The sequence below is a fragment of the Triturus cristatus genome, chromosome 7, assembly GCF_964204655.1.
Source record: "Triturus cristatus chromosome 7, aTriCri1.1, whole genome shotgun sequence".
NCBI classification, from domain to species: Eukaryota; Metazoa; Chordata; class Amphibia; order Caudata; family Salamandridae; genus Triturus; species Triturus cristatus.
The window spans coordinates 1,028,289,295-1,028,308,244 of NC_140590.1; positions in this window are offsets into that span (position 1 = coordinate 1,028,289,295).

An 18,950-nucleotide genomic window follows, 5' to 3' on the forward strand; every position below is an offset into this window, starting at 1 on the left:
AGATCTTCAAGCTCCAAGTAGCCCCTGCCTCCTGCACTGCACAGCTCCAAGCATGTCATCCTGCCTGCATCCTCTCCATCATGGGCCTTCATCTCCTGTGTGCTGCTGGGACTTTTTTGCAACCTACTGTGCCTACTGTCATGGGCCCAAGGAGGGGGCTTCACCAATTCCTACTGGCTCTCCTGTGTGCTGAGGGCTGACCCTGACTTACCCTTGCTGGGTTAGTCCCACAGACCTTGCTGCTCTGCAACCAAGCATCTTCTTCTGTGAACGGTGGTTTGCATTTACCAAGGTTTGTTGGTGGTCTTGGACCAGGGCACGACCTACCTAGCCTCTTCATTATACTATCTTCCCTGTCCAGGACCAGCGCACTCCTTTTGATAAGACTGTCTCACCGGGGGCATGTGTGCTGGACCTCTAACCAATGCCCTCAGTCCCTCTTTTGTTTATATATTGTTGGTGGTCTTGCCAGCCACTGACCTTCCTGCACTTGTCGACTGGCGTGGGACAGCTCAAAAAAGGCTCCTGCAACATTGCCTTCTCCCCACAGCTGCTGTCTCCTCTTCAGTGTGCTACAGCAAGAACCTTCAACCAGAGTTGGTATTGTGCGCCTGTGCCTCCTAGTCACCTCTGGGTGGTTAGGACTGTGTTCCTTCTGCTTTGAGGTTCGTCTCATCTGAATCCTTCATCCTGGTTTCAACAGCCTGGTCCACAAGATGCTGTAGCTGCTGAACTTCCACGAGTCAACATTGGCATCCATGGAGGTTTCGGCCACAACTTCACCCCCATGCATCCGGGCTCCCTGGTGCAGGTATCCGTATCTTCTGAGCATCTACAGGTGGGGTGACTCTCCAAGTGGTTCCTTCAGGGTCCTTTGGGAAGGGTCCTAGAACTCTAACATTCCAACCCCGACTTATCCAGTGTTGTCCAATGGACGTCTGACCCGGTGTTACCACTCTGCACCCGGGCGCCTTGGGGTACCTGGCTATTTACCTTGGTCGGTTCCTTGCTTCCCCTTGGGTACTAGTATTATCTTGCTAACCATTTCGCATTCAACTATTTTAGTATATGGTTTTTTCCCCCAGTGGGAGCCATGCAAGCCATACCTCACTGGACTCCCCCAGGTGTCTAGTTTTCAGAAATGTGTGGGTTTGGTAGGTTTCCCTAGATGGCTGCCGAGCCCGGGGCCAAAAACTCATATGACCCCCCTTGCAAAACCAGGTTGTTTTGTGATAGGAAATTTTGATGTCGCCTCCATAGGTTTTGGGCTCTTGCCTGTCGCGGGTATTTGACCCACCCTTGTGAGTGAGGTATCATTTTTATTGGGGGACCTGGGTAAACGCTGGGTGGGAGGAAATTTGTGGATCCACGTAGATTCCAGAACTTTCCCACACAGATATTTGAGAAGAAAGTGATTTTTTCAGCTAAATTTGAGGTTTGCTGGGGATTCTGGGAAGGAAAATGTTGGGGGACCCACGCAAGCCATACCTCGCTGGACTCCCCCAGGTGTCTAGTTTTCACCTGGGGGAGTTTTCAGAAATGAGTGGATGTGGGCCTAGATGGCCGCCAAGCCCGGGGCCAAAAACTCATGGGACCCCCCTTGCAAAACCTGGTTGTTTTGTGATAGGTAATTTGATGTCGCCTCAATAGGTTTTGGGCCCTTGCCTGTCGCCGGCAGTAGGCCTACCCACACAAGTGAGGTGCCATTTTTCTCGGAGGATTTTGGAGAACGTGGGGTAGGTGGAATTTTGTGGATCCACGCAGATTCCAGAACTTCCCACCACAGAAATGTGAGGAAAATGTGTTTCTTTTTACAAATTTTTAGGTTTGCAAGGGATTGTGGGTAACAGAACCTGGTGAGAGTTAGTCAAGTCACCCCATCCTGGGTTCCCCTGAGTGTCTAGTTTTCAAAAATATTCAGGTTTGCTATGTTTCCTGTTAGAATTGGGAATCTCTGGTTGGCACAGGTATGCACTTGTGTCCAAGCAGGGACTCTTACTTCTAAGTCAGAGTAAGGGGATCACCCTTTCAAATAACCCCTGCTCACCCTTTAGGTAGTGTGGCGCAAGCAGTCAAGACTATTCTCAGGGCGTCATAGGTTAAGCATTTGTGAACACATACAGTAATACAATGACACACCACAAATGGACACCAGTCAAGGTTGTATCAAAAATAGTTTTCTTTATATAAGGCTTAGCACAAGTCCAGAATAACGAATAAAATGACCACAGTATTATTTTAAAGTTCAATGTTCTTGTAAAAAGGCTTAGAATAAAAAAATAGGCTTCTCTTAGTCAATTACGCTTCTTTTCAGGCTTTGTACAGTTCGTACCTGGATGTGCGACTCGTTGGCATTAAAAACAAGGAAAGTACGAGTCAAACAATCGTTGCGGACTCCGGGGTCCGTAGCGTGCACGCTGCGGTGCGAACTGAACAAAGTACCTTGGTTTTGTAGGGTCCGCGACGGACAGTGCGGGACAAGTCGATGGGTCCGGGTCGTAGCTCGGCAGCGTATTCAGATGCTGGTCGGGTCGCGGCGTCGGGACGCGGCGTTTGTACGGGACCTTCAGGGATACGTGCGAAGGGCCCGGATCGGCTTGCAGAGTCCGTGGCGTTCGGCGTTCGGCATTCGAGCCGTACCTTCGGTGCGGACAGGCGGCGACACTTCTCAGCGCCGTACAGCGTACGGGGAGGATCGGTGCGATGCGGCGTCTCGGCTCTGAGTACGGCACGGTGCAGTACGTTGGCAGCATACGGACCGTACCTGCGGAACAACGAAGCTTGGGTCCGGCGTACAGGATTAAGCAGCCAGGGCTGTACGACTCGAATCGGCGGGGAAGGTTAGGTGCGATGCGGCCGGGAGGGATACGGTGTGTACTAACGCTTTTAAATCAGCGTAGACACACGGTGCCGGGCAGCAAAGACACGGCTTCGTGGCGGATGGGGTACGAGTCGTACTGGGGCCAAATCCAGCGGGAAACAAGCAAGAATTGTCCAGGCAACTCAGTTTTGGAAGGCAGATGAGTCCAATGGTCCTGGGACTCAGTTCAGGGGGCAAGCTCTCTTCCAAGCCCTTGGAGATTTGCTGAAGCAAAGTGCAAAGTCTCTTTTAGTCCTTTCCTCTGCTTTCTCAGCAAGGCACCAGCTGCAGGCCAATCCCCCAGGTTAGGGAAAGTTACTCCTCCTTCAGCTTCTTCCAGGTCCTTCTGGTCAGGCAGAGTTCCTTCGTGGTTCAATCAGGATATGATTTCTTAGGAGCAGGGCTCCTACATTTATACCAAGTTTCTTTTGTCTTTACAGGCCAGGGGGGCCTTTGCCTAATCCCAGTCCAGTTCTTTTCAGTGAGGAGCACTTTGTTGTTGGGACTCTGGCTTCTTCTTTCAGCAGGCAGGGCAGAGACATCAGACGCTCCCCAGGGGGTGGAGCCAGCATTGTGGTGGCAGAGCACGGCCCTATTCAGAGTCAAGGTGCACTTCTCCCACCCATCCTGGTGTAATCTCTCTATTCACCACCTGGCAGCCCCAGCCTGTCTCCTGGAACTTCCCAGCCCTGTCACTCAAGCTACACACAAAGAAGACAGCCCCTCACAGCAGTGGCGGACTGAAATGGTTAGGCACGCAAAGGCTAACTTTCTAAAAGTAGCATTTGCAAACCCAGGATATTAAAATAACCTTTGCTAAAAGATGTATGTTATTATTCTGAGTTCAGGCATACTAAACATGAATTTCTACCATGCTTCCTGAGCCTGCTAGGATTATAGAGTGTTATAATCTAGCAGCCCATTCTGGCCTATGGAGAGCAGGTAGCCTTACAATAGTGAAAAACGAAAATGGCTGTAATTCACTATTAGGACATGCCACACACTTCAGGGCATGTCCTACCTTAGCCTTACAATGCATCCTGCCCTAGGGCCTACCTTAGGGGTGACTAATATGCAGGTAAGAGAAGGTTTAGGGACTGGCAAGTGGGGACACTTGACCAGTCAGCATGACAGTACCAGACTGCATGCAGGTTCTGCAATGGCAGACCTTAGACACATTTTACCAGGCTGCTTCTGTGGGTGGCACAACCAGTGCTGCGAGCCCACTAGCAGCATTTGGATATACAAGCCCTTGGCACCCCTGGTGCACTCTACTAGGGACTGATAGTAAACCAAATAAGCCAAACATGGAATCCAATAAACATCAACACTTTACCACAGGGAGAGCATATGCACCTTAGCACTGGTCAGCACTGGTAAGGTGCCCAGAGTCATAAAACAGCCAACACCAGGTCAGAAAAAATCCAGGAGGAAGGCAAAAAGTTTAGGGATGACCCTGCAAAAAGGGCCAAGTCCAACATTTCCCTATTTGCCGGCTGCGCGAGGGCCCAAAATCAACAGGTAGGCATATTGCTAAAAACAACTCCGTACCTAGTCGGCATTCTGCTGCCATGGGGGGGTATCGGGAGGGGGTTGCCCTGATATGCCCTCAAGGGGGCAGAAACACTGTGGCTATTTTTTTAGGGAGTGGGGGCATTGGTATGCCTATTCTGGCCAGCCCCCAGCCCAATGCATAAAAAAGCCAGCGTAATCCTTGGCGTCTAGTGGGCTTTTTGCCCCCTCGGGGGGGGCAGATTGGGGGCTAATGCCCCCATCTTCCCCCCGGGGGGGGGGCAGAAAGGCTGTTATTGTTGCGGGCATTGACATGCCTGTTTTGGGCAGCCTCTACCCTAATTAAAATTTGCCAAAAAAAATCCCTGGCGGGTAGTGGGCTTTTTGCCCCCCAGGGGGGGCAGATTGGGGGCTACTGCCCCATCTGCCCCCAGGGGGGGACAGAAAGGCTGTACTTTTTATGGGGAGGGGGTGCAGGCATGGGCATGCCCGTTTTGGGCAGCCCTCACCCTAATTCAAATTTGCCCAAAACAAATCCCTGGGACTGGTGTGCCTTTTGCTTCCCCCGGGGGTGCAGATTGGGGGCAGATTCCCCCAGGGGGAGCAGAAAGCCTACGAGATGCCAGGGATTTTTTGTGGCAAATTTTAATTAGGGTGGGGGCTGCCCAAAAGGGGCCTGCCAATGCCCCCACCCTAAATAAAATTTGCCCCAAAAAATCCCTGGCATCTAGTGGGCTTTTTGCCCCCCCCAGGGTGACAGAGTGGGGGCTACTACCCCATCTGCCCCCCAGTGGGGGCAGGAAGGCTGTAATTTTTGCAGGGGCGGGGGTCGGGGCCTGGGCATGCCCGTTTTGGGAGCCCCCACCCTAATTCAAATTTGCCCAAAACAAATCCCTGGCATCTAGTGGGCTTTTTGCCCCCCGGGTGGCAGATTGGGGGCTAATGCCCCCATCTGCCCCAACAGGGGGGGCAGAAAGTCCACTAGACGCCAGGGAGTTGTTTGGGCAAATTTTAATTAGGGTGGGGGGTGCCAAAAACGGGCATGCTAATGCCCCCACCCTAATTAAAATTTGCAAAAAAAAATCCCCGGTGTCTAGTGGGCTTTATGTCCCCTCGGGGGGCAAATTGGGGGCTACTGCCCCATCTGCCCCCCGGGGGGCAGGAATGCTGTAAATTTTGTGGGGAGGGGGTGGGGGCATGGGCATGCCCGTTTTGGGCAGCCACCACCCTAATTCAAATGTGCCAAAAAGATCCCTGGCGACTAGTGGGCTTTTTGCACCCCCCAGGGGTGCAGATTGAGGGCTAATGCCCCCATCTGCCTCCCAGGGGGGGCAGAAAGGCTGTCATTTTTGCAGGGGTTTGGGGGCATGCCCATATTGGGCAGCCCCCACCACAAATTATAATTAAAAAAGAAATCCCTGGCGTATTGTGGGCGTTTTGCCCCCCCAGGGGGGCAGATTAGGGGCTACTGCCCCCAAATGCCCCCCAGGGGGGCAGAAAGGCTGTAAATTTGTGGCCAGGGGGGGTGGGGGCATTGGCATGCCCCCACCCCTAATTATTATGAAAGAACAATCCCTGGTATCTAGTGGGCTACTGCCCCATCTGCCCCCCAAGGGGGGCAGAAAGACTGCATTTGCCCTTTTTAATATGGGGGAGCAAAGGCCCTTGCGCAAGGGGCCACTCGCCCCTCCCTGATGCCTAGTGGGTGGGTCTCTGCTTGGGGATCACCCTCCTCGGGTGATCCCCAAGCAGGGATCCACTGGGGAGGGGTACCATTGGAAAGGGGAGATTCTCTCCTGTCCAATGATAACTCTCCCTTCTTTCTACGTGTCCGTGGGCTGAGATAGCCCCCTGAGTAGGGGTGGGCGGAATTGGCGGAAGGCACTTCCGCCAATTCTCGCGAGAATGCACGCAATTTCCGCGATCACGCGATATTTCCGTGATCCCGGAAATTGGTGCTTCTGGCCTGCCGCTGCCGCCCGCTACAGTTTGTGTGCGTACTTGCCACGGCGCCGACGTCCCTGGGGTCCCTCGAGTCAGCTGTCCATCGTAGTGGGGGAAAGGGCGGAAGACGTTGCCCACCGCTGGTGTGTGGGGCGGGGCTTCCATGCAGTTCACATGCCGCGGGCCAGAGACCGATCAGAGCAGCAGACGAGGAGACAGAACCTCCTGGTGTCAGGAACTACACGGGGATTGCGCTCGAGAAAGTCATGGCTGCACATCAGGTAAGGAGTCGCCACGTTACTGAATTTGAGCTTCCACTCGGGCCCCTGCTTTATTTATATCTGTAAGTGCTTCCTGTTGTGGTTGGCAGGCAACAATTTCCGTTCCCTCCCGGAAATTGCGACAATTCGGCATTTCCGCGTTCCGGTCGGAACGCGGAAATGTCGAATTGTCGCAATTTCCGGGAGCGGAACGGAAATTGTCGCCCACCCCTACCCCTGAGCACATAGAAAGTGAAACTGAAATGAGCCTAAAGGCTCATGTCAGTTTCGGTTTCTGTGTAATGACGACAGCGCGACGTGCGCGCTGCTCGTCATTGCACAGAAACCACGGAGGGGGCCTCGGGAGCTGAGGAAGCTCTTCCCCAGCTCCCGAAGCTTTGGGGGGGAGAAGGAAATCCCTCTGCTGTCTGCAGCAGAGGGATTTCCTGCCCCTGTCCTCATGATGAAATGGTTCCGTCATGAGCACAGGGGCACCGATGCTCATCACGGAACCATTCCGTCATGAGCATCAAAGGGGTTAATGCTTTTAAGGTATCTATAGGGTAAGCTATCCTGTGACTGGCAAGAGTTTTCATTCTCTGTGCCTTCCGTCTCTGCATGAATTCTCCAAATGAGGGTGGTACAGAACATGTTCCACAGGTTGAGTGAGGCTTACGATACTAGCCCATGGTACGCAAGGTGGCCGCTCCTTGATAAATACGTATATAGATGCAATAAAACTCTCCAAACATGTTTCAGTCAATTGCTTTAAGGTAAGTGTCCAATTCAATAGATGCAATGTTGCAGGTTGTGATCTGCAAGTATCGCATGTGACTATTTTACTGATTATTGTGTTTGATGCTTGGCCTGGTTTTATATTTTCAGTTGCTCCTGTATCCCTGCAGTATTACAGGGGTGTTAATGAGATGTTGAATGCCTTTAATTGAAGAACCTTTCACTGGTTTCTACCAGTACTAGTATGGGTTGCTCATCATTCTTGGCTCTGTAGGCGTGCTAATCATCCATGAGGGTCTCAAGGCGCTGAAGGGGGGGGTGGTGGTTGCAAATCTGTTTAGCAGAAGAGCCAGGTCTTCCTGAATGTGTTCAGGGAGGGGGCGCGTCTGATGTCTGCCGGTAGCTCGTTCCAGTTCTTGGCTGCAATGTGAGAGTAAACCTGGGCGTAGTTCGCGAAGTAGCACTTCACGAAGCTACGCAAAGTGCAGTTCGCACTACGCGAGCTACGCGTAGCACTTCGCGAACTGCGTAGTACCTTGTTCGCACTGTGCCAGATGTGGTTTTCAATGATTGCACAGTGCGGACAAGCAACCGGCACTGTGCAATCATTGAAAATGGCATCTTGCACAGTGCGAGCTGTAGTTTTCTGCTGCTCGAGTAGATTTTTACTCGAGCGGCAGCTTTCTCAACGCGAACTGGTAGTTTCTCATCGCGAGCGGTCGCGAGCATACGCGACCACTCGCAATGAGAAACCTGACCTCCTCACGTTGGGAATCTCGCCGGGAGGTTTATTTTCCATGCTCGCGATCGCCAACTTGATGTTGCTGATCGCGAACAAGGAAAAAGTCTCGCTGGGATGTCATTTTGCTTGCTCGCGGTCGCCAACTTGACGTTGAGGACCGCGAGCAAGCAAAAAATGACCGCAGCACTACGCAACACTATGCTACGCGTTTGCACTGTGCTACGTGCAATTCGCATAGTGCGAAGTAGCGCGAAATTCGCAAACTACGCAAGCGTAGCGTAGTGCTTTGCCCAGGCTTATGTGAGAGAAGGATCTCCTGCCTGCTCTGGCTCTGTGGATGCACAGGGTTTCGGCCAGTGCGAGGCTGGAAGATCGGAGGTTTCTTTGGGTACGTGGAAGTTGATTCTGTCATTGAGGTATTTGGGTCCGTTGTTGTGTAGGCATTTGTAGGCGTGAGTGAGGATTTTGAAAGTGACTCTTTCTCCACGGGGAGCCAGTGGAGACTTCGTAGGTGTTGGCTGATGTGTTCGTGTCGGGGGATGCCGAGGATTAGTGTGGCAGCGTTGTTCTGTATTGTTTAGAGTTTACGGAGTAGGGACTTGATTCCGGTTTGGAGTGCATTTCCCTAGTCCAGTCTGCTTGTGATGAGTGCGCGGGTGACTGTCTTCCTTGACTCAGGGGGGATCCACTTGAAGGTCTTGCGGAGGATGCGGAGGGTGTTAAAGCAGCTGGAGGTGACAGCGTTGACCTGTTGATTTATGGTGAGTGATTAGTTCTACACAATTCATTCAGCCTCTGATCTCCACCCCCCTTTCCGTCCTTTGTGTTCAGAATATTCCTAATTCCTTACCCAATGTCACGGATTTAATTGTGTCTCACGGGCTGATTTAATTTTTAATTTTGTCAAGGTGCCTTCGTATTTAGCTTCCAGTCTGTTTTTATCATGCTTCTCATGATAGTTTTAGTTGGAAATGTTTATAGGATATATAATTTTGCCATCAGAGTAGAGCTAAGAGTTCAATGGCTTCTTGAGGTTTTCTCTGGGTGGCTGTCCTTTAGTTAATGATGAGGGAACATCATATTTTAGGATGATTGTTATGTCCTTCGAAATATCTAGTAACCCTCTCAGTTCAGACTGTATTCTATTAGTGTATGAGCACATGTTCTCTTCCTTCCCTTTTCCTCATTATTATGAGTTTGTCTATTGCTGTGTAGGAGGATTTGCTGATTATTTAACATTTATCAAGGTGTAGGGGGATTTGCTTGTTGTCTTACAGCTGGGCTTGTGGGCTAACAGTGAGTGTTTTGATAATCGTTGTTCATAAAACCAGTGATTGCATAAACTACCATCTTTTGTCTCATGCAAGGTTAAAATTGGCTGGCTGGATCATTTATTTTCCTGCCACTAAAATTCAGAGCTTCCCATCAATTCATTTTTCTTTTCTCCAGGTTATTTGTTTTGGTCCATGCGGTTTATTTGCTTGCTGTTGGCACTGAGGTCTGAATTATTGTTTTCATGTGGCCTGAATGTGGTCGGACAAAACTAGTGAATCTAAATATTGTTCAGAAAATGTTGCCCCGATTAGAGTTAATAATAGAAGATGTATACCCGATGAACTGATACTTTTGTAAACCATGAATAAGCTACACTATTTATTGTCAGATGGTATTTTTACTATCAATATAGTGACATGCAATCTTTTCATGACGTGCTTATCTCCCTCGGTGGAAATTCAGTCTATGTCAGTGACTATTTTAGCGTTTAGGTCTCTACAAACCAGGTTATTAATAAATTCTCTTTATTCGGTTCATAAATACAAACCATAAAAGCACATGTACATAAAAACATACATTATTTTGATTGAAGCAAAAAATTGAAAATGATACAAATAACAGGCACAGAAGAACACTGTGCTGCAAACAGATACAATGCTCGAGGATCAATTTCTTCTGCCAAAGGGCAAAGTACATACAAGCTAATAGAGGCCTAGTCTATTAAAACAATGACAACCAATCTAGCACTAAATTTACAAGCAACACTTCACAAAAAGCATAGCAGCAAGCCGGCTCACTATATAGAATAACAATAAAAATCAGAGAAACTACAGGGATAAAGTTTATCTGTGCTGCAGGGCACAATTCAAGAAGGAAACTACCCCCCTACGCAAACTTCCGGGGAGGGGAGTTTCTGTAGTAATAAAAGAGCCACAATATGTCTAGTGACTGAGGCTCTTTTAAGGATTGAAGTGAAAACCTTTAAGTAAAACAGAGATAAAACACAGAAAAATACAAAATGTGCCAGAGTTTACAGGGGATGCTGGTCGTAGGGACAAACCAAGATGAAGTGAAGTTAGGATCATACTGGCCCAAAGTAAAGGAGAACCAGCTAATAAGCAAACCCAGTCTGAATCTGGTCAAGAGAACCCTGTCCTAGGTTTTTTGTACCGACTCCAGATACGCTTTTAGCCCTAATGCGCTTTGGACCAGTAGGTACTCCCTACTGGCTGATTTTTTCAACTCCAACAATTTACTTTCCTCCCCGTATTAAGTCCCTAAACCTGGATTTGACCCAGATTTTATCCCTGGTAGTGATATTTCCCGGCTGAAGATATACAACAATTCTCACTAACTTAGTGCAGATATCTTTAATGTGCATTAGCCAGGTGATAAAAAAAACCCTTATCACATGATAGGCAGTTCTGTATAATCATCTTGTTAAAATCAGGATTATTCCAAATGGAGCACCATTACATCAGCGGCACCAGACTGATTTCATTACCAAAGTACGAAATACCCAGTTCCTCATGTACCGTGTTTGTTGGCGACCCAGGCGGGATGCCAGGCATGCGCCTGCAAACTCTGTTCTCCTCCTCTTGTAGGAACTTAATTACCTTGTGGCCCCAGAAACCAGAGCCATGAGCTAAGACGGTTAGTCACTCTATTCTGTAAATATCAACCATTGGCGCAATGGGCTTATTACCAATTATAGAAGCTAAGCTAAGAAGGGAGCCAATAGAGCTCTTCTGTCATCCTCTGTCTCAGACATGGGCTCCAGGTCTATTGAGAGTCGAGAATCGAATATGACCACGAATAAGAAAATGTATGTGTTTTGGTAATGGGGACACCCCGCAGGTTATTATTGCTAGCTCTGAAGGCGGGATCACTGATTCTATGGTATTGAAGATCTTGTTATATTAGTGAGGATCAGTCAGTGGGATTTTCAATAAGCACTGGCAGATGTCTGCTTTTTATTGAAATCATACCATAAACATCTCAACTCATTCAAGGGCTGCGCCTCTTCTTAACTATGCTTAGCCACCGGCCCAGAGAAGCACTGGTCTGGATGCTTTGAGACAGATGCATCACACCACATTTGTTCCTTTATATTTTCCCACTCCTTCATCTCCCACTTGAGGCCTTTTTGTCCCTGATATTAGCTCTGTTTTTCTGCAGATCAGTTCCTTATTTGGATTCTTTAGTTTCAATGAACGTATGCCTGGGTATTTCTCCTCTATAGTTTAGGGTAGGTTTGGTACCTTGCTTATCAACCCACTTATCTTTCAGCAACTTCAATCAAGAAGCACCAACATTGACAAGGCAGCTTTTGGCCCATATGATTTCTCTTCTGCCTGAAATCCTCTTAGGAGTTATTAAATACATTTTAGGTGAATATTAAGGGCATGGTGGAACGGTGGCTACTGGGAGAAGTCTCCCTTTTCTTGGGCAGTCATAAGACCTTTACAGCATCCAGTCCTTGTCAGAGATGAAGGATGCTCAATACCCAGCGAGCATGCTATGTGCCATGAGACCTGGCTCTCTGGATGGCTGTGCCCATTGTGCTGTAAACTCTACTTCTCGAAGAGGGGGCACTTCTCAGGAAATCTCCTACGACGAAAAAGGAACAATATTTAGCATTCTTTCTTCACAGAAAAGTAGAAATAGCAGGTGTCTCCCACTCCTCACCACAACACATTTTGTTTGCATAGATTAGCAGTGTAATGCAATGCAACCCTCACAGTAACCCTCATTTGCAGCGGGAGCATTGTCTATAGACACAGATCCCTACCTTAGCCCCTCGCATCAGTAGACAAACAGGTTATTTATTATGCACTGTTCGTAGATACGTTTTTTGTCTAGAATGATGGTAATTATCAAGGTAATCTCAGCACTCATGATATAAAACAAGGTAAATATCAGAAATACCTCATTTAACACTACACATTCCTACTCTCCATTACATAAATCCGTCTCTACTTAATATGTACATATATTTTATCATCCTCATGGTTTTGTATTGACTGAAAGGTTATTAGAATTTTCAAACTCTCTATATGCCAAGTCATATACGTATCCCTGTATCCCACAGAAATCCATCAGGGGCCGCACTATGCATTTTCATTGTTTGTGCCGGTGGCACCTATTAAAAGGTGCGCCCGTGCAAACAATGAAAGTGCGTCCTATTATGGTGAATGTGCTGCCTGAGGGCAGCTGCTAACTCACGCTGCCCCTGGGAGCAGCACATTCATGTGAAAACACAGACTGTTTGCAGCCGTTCCGTGTTTTCAAAGTGCAGGCGGCACCTGCCTGCACTTTTACAGGGGATTAGAGATCCCCTTGCATGCGGCTGCAGTCAGCTACTACGCCTGCCTGCATGAGGTTATCTGGGGGGGGTCCATAGGACCTCCATTCCCCCCTCCAGAGGGCTGCTCTCAGGGGACGCACTAACATTGTGCCCCTAAGAGTTTCTTTGCCACTGCATCTGTGTCGGTACGGCGTGGGCGCAGAGGCAAAGGAATCCCCTCATTTGCATAGTGCACGCCCCCATGCAAATGAGGGAGTGCCCCCTGAAGGTAGTGCTGGTGCTTTAAGTGCGCCAGTGGTATCGGTATTACTGAAGGGGATGCACAAGCGTCTGTGCCCCCTTCTGTAATACCAAAGTGCCCCAGGTGCACGCAAAGCCGGAACAAATGCCCTTTGCGCCCCCCCGGGCAGTTACTGTAATACAGCCCCAAGTCTGCAGTCGGATATCAGTGCTTCGCTTGCCCTTTCAACAAAGAACTCTAATGTCAACCCCACCCAAATCCTTGGTACTCTTCATACATTCTCCTCCAATTATTTTCTTTGGAGAGGGTAGGGGGACTCCTGCTCAGATTCTCGTATTATAATGCCGCAACACTAGCAGTGTTTCTGTAAGAGAAGCACAAGGGATGCAGGCAAATGTTTACATTTAATCCCTTCAAGCCTGATTTGTGCAAGATCCGACAGCCTTAGTGCTTTCATCATTGTACGTGGTCCTGCTGCTTTTCGGAGAATCAAAAGTTAGGGCCATATGTAGGTAGCATCACATTTACCGATTCATAAATACCGAATTTTACCGATTCGGTATTTATGAATCGGGTAATGTAGGTAACCAATCGGTAATTATTACCGATTCGGTAAATATCGGTATTTAAGAATCGGTATTTACCGAATCGGTAATAATGCATCCCTTCCCATTCATTCCTATGGGCCTGGAGGCCCATAGGAAAGAATGGGAAGCCAGTTACCATTACCGATTCGGTAAATACCGAATCGGTAATAGGGGAGGCATTATCATGGGTGGCAGGGTAACACATTGACACCCTGTTGCACCCCTGATTCGTGCATGTGTGCACATGTGGCGCACATACATGCCCTAAGGGCATGTATGTCTGCCTCATTGCACTTTTCAAATAGCACAAAAATGCTTTTTGAAAGGTATTCGTCATTTACCATCAACTAGTAGTTGGTGGTAAATAACGAATCCAGACACCAATGATGCACTCACTTGAGTGCCCCCTACATAGCATTTCTGGATTCGGTATTTACCGAATCGGTATTTTACCGATTTCTTAATTTCCGAATCGGTAAATACCGAATACAGAAAATCTGCCACCTACATCGCAAATGCCTAAATACCGGTCGGTAACGGGATATTTACCGAATTTCGGCCGTTACCGACCGGTATTTGGCTTCCTACATGAGGCCCTTAAAGTTCTCTAATTTTGGCAGCACAATAAATATCAACTACCAGCGCGAAAAACAATATCTGAAAAAAATATGGCAATTTCATATATACTGGTAATATTGCCATTCGAAATATTGGTTTTCTAGGCTCTAAGCCTGACACACGCAGCTTTAAAGAGTTGGTGCTACCATGGTTTCATACATAAATGCCTGGTTTATAGGTAACATGCATGTATTACCAGGACAGCCCTGCTACCCATACAATTGCTCACATACATACAGCTTAATTATCTTTGGAAAGCCATCAGAGCCTCCTAAACTGGTCTCCTTATTTTTAAGGGCACCTATTTTGTGGCCTTAAAGGCCAGCTTGCAACACATAGACAGTAGTGTGAGTGTCTGGGTTCACTAAGGTGCTTTAGGTTCCTAGTCTTAGAAAAATATCTCCACTAAAATCGTTTCTCCTGTATCAACAATAGCGGTTAGATCCACAATGAAAGAACTTGGCAGGAGTATGAGCGAGTCCATTGGCTCCCTTCTCGTTTGAACACAGGTCAGCACGAAACCCATACTTTTGCATACATGTAAGCACGTCACTCAATCATGGGGTGAGTTATATAAGCGAAAAGGTGCTACACCTGCAAAGTGAATATATTTGAATAGCCAATGCAATAAGCATCCTTGTTTAGGTTTCCTGGAGTAACGGGTTTTCACATTAACAGTTTCACCCTCAGATTGTAGGCAAGACTTTGACTCATATGATTGATTTAAGTGACATTTCTCTGCAGCTGGCAAAATAATCTGCCTGGTCCACCTGAGATATCCAGGGATATTTTCTGTAAGTGATTTGTAGAGCAATACTGGCGTGACAGGTTCATTTCCAATGCTGTGTGACATGAGGCCTTGGAGGGCGCAACTGGGCATATCTGTATCAAGGTGAAAAAAACTAGAATGCAAATTTTCATTCAGATTGAAGGCTTCTGTACGAGGTAGAAATCGTGCCCCTGCATGCTCGCTGCGTTCATGCATGCATTTAATGTCAGTGCATGCGGATGGCAGAAAGAGGTTATCGCATTTCAAAGAAGCTGTCAAGGCCAGAGCAAGATGGCGCCTCTCTCTCTCTTAACCTCCGGCCAAGAGAAACGTATTGATTTCAATGCATCGCAATGACTAGATTAGGACGTGTCTCGCTTTATCTTCCAAGCCGTCCCTATAAGCATCTCTCTCTCCGGCGTTGACAAGAGTACAGGAACTATTGAATTTTGAAGCTCAATACCTCAAGAAAATACTTTCTCTTTTTGTCGTATAAGGGGAAATCTAACATGTCAACAGCTTCCTTTCCCCGTTGCGTTGCCGCTCCTAAGGCTACCATTCCGCATTATTTAACTTTTAAATGCAATGAAAGTATATTTTAAAGTATTCACTTAAAACGCGCTGAATTTGAACTAAAAGCGACAAAGGGCTTTTACAAATACTTTCAAACCCGAGGTAAAAACATTATTAATAAGCAAGCACAAGATTCAATGTTATCCTGTTTATTTGACATTACAAAGGTGCTAACCTTATGCACCCTTTCCTACCCAGGATTATCTACGCGACCTGGAACTCCTTCTCTTTAATCAGCAGTGAGTGTGCCGCTGATTTTTCAATTCATGACCTTCCTTCGTGTAGACTGAACATAGATAGACTGACCACAGCATATATAGATTTTTGAGGTGAATGCGCATCTCAGGCATGCATGAGATATAATTCAACATGCGATGGTTTTTCAATAAGTCTCTTATATGATTAAAGTCCTGATTCACCAAACGAGTTCTCTGAGTACTCAGTGCCATTTTAAGGATTTTGGGGGCCCGGGCAAACATATTTTTGGGGGGGCCTTTTCACAGAATAAATTTGGTTCTTATTAACCACTTCCCGCTAATTCAAGTCCACCTGAAAAACAATACTAAATTATATGTTAAATGTTAACAAAGTTAATTTTCTCAGGGGGCACCTTTGGAAGGGGGCGCCCTGGGCAATTGCCCACTTTGCCCATGCCTTAAAACGTCTCTGTGAGTACTCGTGCCTCAACTCTGGGCTTAGTTTTGAGTTATGTCTCAATTTCCTGTCCTGATTCACAAAGCACACTCTATAAAGAGTTGTTTGTACCTTTGGTAGGACTCACTCATCAATTTCTAGGAGTAAGTCATGCTTACTCGCAGATAAAACATATTTCTGAGTGCGATTCATGAAAACTCTTGAGCATTTTACAACATCGTCTAGACACAATTACTCACAGAAAGATCTTTTCGAATCATCCCTGACAGTTCATGAGTATGTAGTACCTAAAACAGTAGTAAGACACAACCATTCAGGGATAAGTCTTTTGTATCAGGCCCTTGAATTATTGGTTGCAATGGTTCCTAACTGAGTCCAAGACCCGAAGCTCAAAATGTGTGGGTATGATTGTTGTACTGTGATCCACTGGTACCAGGTATCCATGAGCAGACATTAGTTGCTGCATAGGTTTGCTCACCTGTACACATTACAATACTGTGCCTTCTCAATAGAACTGAGACATGGTGACATCCGGCCATAGATCCTAGATTGATGACTTTATAGACAGTAAGTCTACAAGATGTGGCTACCTTCCCTGGCCTATTCTATCACGGGTTGTGGCTTCTCCAATCCACAGCTGTGGCTTCTTTTAAGCATTTTCAAAGATAATTCCCTGGTTGTGCTGTAGAGCAATAAGCATTCTTGAATTATGGGTGGAAATAAGGTCTTTAGCCCTACTGTGATTGTGACCTACATGATCGGATGTAGGATTTATGGTATTTATAGTATTGTTCGATTTGTTCATTTTTTGTCCTCATTTATTTCTGCAGGATTTTGCTCAGGTACCTGGAATGGCTAAGCTGTTGCTTGGTGCACATGTTCAGGATGCTTCTGTTTTATTAATTCCACTTTGGAGGTTACCCTGTTCATTTGTATATTTAGGGCTTCATTTATGAAATGTGTCTCATTGCTGAGTGAAAACAGGGATGCAACACTTTTCAGTGCACCCCCCTTGCGACACCATGGATGCACCGTATTTACTGTACAGCGCTCCATGTCGCAAGGATTTACAGATACGTCAGTATTCCTGACATATTTGTAGGTGCAAATGTGGCTCATTGCTGGTGTGGGCCTGAAAACAGTCGCAACTCCAGAAATGTGTCGTTTCACATGGGGCAAGCCCCATGTGAAAGGGTCTGCGTCAGTCTTACGCCTGCTGTGAGGCAAGAGTAAGGATTTGACGTAGTGGTGTCCTAGAAGTGTTGCAGTTAATTCTCATGGATTTCACTGCAACACTTATATGAACCTTTTTTTGCAGTGGAACACCCACCCTGCATGCATTATACCTGACGCAGATATACTGTAGCGCAGGGGTTTACAAAGTGATGCATCTGCTTAGGTGCATCACTTTGTAAATATGTTGCAGTGTGGCGCATATTTTACGCTGCTGGAGCGTCACAAAAAGTAATCCACCAGCGGCGCAAGGAGCTCAAGAAGAAGGCCCTTAGGAATATTTCACTATTCAGTTATTTTGCATACAAGCATGTAGTAAAGTTGTTTCTTAAAAATCATCACTTAATATATCATCCATTCAGTTTCCTAATCACCACGTCTTGTTTTCTGGTAGTGCGCCGACCCGTGTTTCAGTGGAGACCCACATTCTTGGTCACACCTTCTTTAGGACGCTAACAACATAAACAACAGGGCAATCAGGGGTACATCCTGAGAGAAATCTTACTAGTGGCTAATCGCTCTGAACTATAGGGGTGCTCCCCTATATAAAAATATCTTTATGGATAGAGTTGTGTCCACAGCTCCAGGAGATATCCTTGATTGATGAAAGTAAGAGGATCTCAGGCAAAATAGCACAAAAAATAAAACAGGTGCAGGTAAGGACAGCCACTAGTATAAAGTATAGATACACACATAGAATATAACTCTCTCAACACTTCCAGAGCAGCGATTCAATGAAGCGCCAGCTGCCGTATTTCAGCACGAAGCTCGCTGTCCCCTAACTTCTACCTGTGGCGTCTCACGTAATAGGCACGCTTTCTTTATTGCCACCAGGTAATTATGTGACGTGGCATCCACAGCTTCTGTGATGCATAGAATGCTTGTGACTCGTAATAAAAGTGCAGACAGCTCATTTATGGAACTTGATTGGGAGTGTAATGTGCTTGCTGTTCCTACCTGATTATATGGCCCTGGGTTGGGTTGAAGCATTTACAGAATACCTGATTCCATATCTGATAGACACGGCACATTCCTGCCCTTTTCTTTTGCTGTAGGGCAGTGCAGCTGAAGACCTGCAGCGCTGCCTGACAGTAAAACCTCATAAATGAGGCCCAAAGTGTATAGGTTGTGGGTTCCTGAAATAAATTTGGGGGTCTGCGAGAAGGTTCCCATCCCCAGAGTTGAATAAAATATAGGAAGCAAGCAACTGATTTGCAGGGCAGTGAGTCGAAGGCTAAGTGTAGATGACGCAAATTGATTTCTCTTCTTGGGTACGGTAAACAGATTGAATTTAGGGCGGAACTCACCCAACTATGGAAAGAGAGTAAGCCATAATATCAGAGAGCATTGACTGAACGCACTTAGAAGTTTTTGTAGCACAGATGGAGAACTGTAATCAGTTTTGTCACATAGGCCTTCATTATGAGTGGCCTCTTAAGATCGATGGGCAAGAAACAGCAATTACTGACCCCATGAACTACGGGATCCATGGAGTTTCTTCAAATCTGCTTATGGAGATTTTGACTGCTTTATTTTACCCTTCTGGTATCAGTAACTCTTAGGGTGGGAAAAATAGAGGCTATTATCTATAGAGGCTATTATCTGTTAATTTGGGGCCCAATTCAACTGTAACAGGATAC